Below are 1,943 nucleotides of genomic sequence, written 5' to 3' on the forward strand. Positions count from 1 at the left end.
AGGAACGAGCGTGCCCACTCTCTAACAAGGGAACGCCCCCTTTGCACACATCATGCATATATTATGCATGATGTGGCGCAAAGTGTTAACAAGTTGGCCCAAACCTAGCTTGCGCCACCTTGTAAATATTTTGCTATGGTAGTGACCTATGATCTTCACATTTGCGGCAAAATAAATTCTGCAAATGTAGCGCTAAGGGCTGCAAGGGCCTTGTAAATCTGTCCCAAAGTGTTTTAGATTGTGTGAAGTGTAGTTTTGAGTCTTGAAAAGGGGTTAGTGTGATATTTCTTAAGATTAACGTCAATTTGCAGACATATTTAATAGGACATGTGACAAAAACGGTGTGAAAAAAGCGCACCTTTTTTCGTCCTACACGCTGATAATCTTAAACATGTTTGATAGGTATGGTTGTATTTTTTTATTTATTAAGTACATGCACGTTTTATAGAGGAGAGGCATGACATTACCTTGTGTTCCTGAAATGTGTTTTGCGTAACCTGATAAAATATATAGATATGAAAATATATATATATGTAGAAAGCTCAATGTCACACAATGAGCACTCTTGATATCTATAATAAGTGCCATGTTGTTGCCCTTTCCTGCACAGGTACCAGGATGGCGGAGTGGTTAAGGCGTTGGACTTAAGATCCAATGGACATGTGTCCACGTGGGTTCAAGCCCCCTCCCGGTAGAGAGATTTTGTAATTCATTATGCACCAAATGGAAAGCATTAAGTCAGGTATCATAAACAAATAAGTCACCTATAATAAACTAAAAAGCATACTGTAATACAACCTGCAACAAAAGGTTACTAAGTTTCAAAGAGAAATGTACAATACAAGGCGTTTACTTTTTTGGGGCTAGAAAAATACACGTTAATCGATATGAAGATTTTATATGTAGCTCTTATTTTAATAATAATCAGGAGCAACTGAAAAGTGCGTGAAATTGAAATGAACAGTGTCACGGGAGAGTAAAAATTATATACCAGGAGTGGGGCTCGAAACCACGCAGACACATGTTCATTGGATCTTAAGACCAACGCCTTAACCACTCAGCTACCCTGGTCTACATAGTGCAGGTGTGCCTGCAATCATGATATAGTTGTTTTTCAGGAGAAGAATCATCTATACTATCAGCCCTCCCAACAGGAAAAGCAGAATTCAAAACCCCCAAAATATCCCTCAGCTTTTGCATGGAAATAGGATGCCATTGATCCAACCTGGATCCATCCTCCATCGCCCAGCCAGCAAGAATTCTCCTACACATTTCTCCTTCCATGGTATCATAATCCCAAAAGTACTTACCAAAAAATGTAATACCTGCCATCTTCCCTGTTATAGCCACCACCGCCAATCCTAGGTCAATATGTGTCATAATGAAGCAGACTCCATCCTCCCTCCTATACTGTGACATGTAAGGTCCCTCATACCTCCTCAATGCACCAGACTCAATAAATTCTGCCTAGGCCTTGCCATATGACCTCAAAGTAGATGGAGCAATGGACTGACAAATCAATTGTAACATCCTTAGATTCCCAGCTCCCAAAGGTCCACCGTCAAAGCCGTTTTAAGCAAATCTGCTCCCGGCACCAGTACACCGAATCTCTGCCACTGTGAACGAGATAGCCCATCAGTGATATCATTATTCACACCTGGAACATACTGACCCTTAAACAAAATATTGAATTTCAGACAATGAAGCAAAAATAAACGCAACAACTTCAAAACTTTTTCATCTCGAGCCTTCTGTGAATTGACTAAATTAACAACTGTTTGGCTATCCACATTAAAAACCACTCGCCTGTTTGCTAAAAGGTTACCACACAACACTAAAGCAACCATCAAAAGGAAAAAAACTCCAGAAAAGAAATGCTATGGTGTGCCTCTCTCCAAGAATCCGGCCATGACTCAGCAGTCCAATCACCATCTCAGAAAACC

General features: G+C 40.3%; 1 non-coding gene across 1 annotated transcript; it reads right to left on the minus strand.

Moving 5' to 3' along the window:
- Positions 1–988: 988 nt before the first annotated feature.
- On the minus strand, positions 989–1,071 carry TRNAL-UAA (transfer RNA leucine (anticodon UAA)). Its single transcript has one exon. It is a non-coding gene; the product is annotated as a tRNA-Leu (tRNA).
- Positions 1,072–1,943: the final 872 nt, after the last annotated feature.

This window comes from Pleurodeles waltl, chromosome 5, assembly GCF_031143425.1.
Source record: "Pleurodeles waltl isolate 20211129_DDA chromosome 5, aPleWal1.hap1.20221129, whole genome shotgun sequence".
In the NCBI taxonomy this organism is placed as follows: Eukaryota; Metazoa; Chordata; class Amphibia; order Caudata; family Salamandridae; genus Pleurodeles; species Pleurodeles waltl.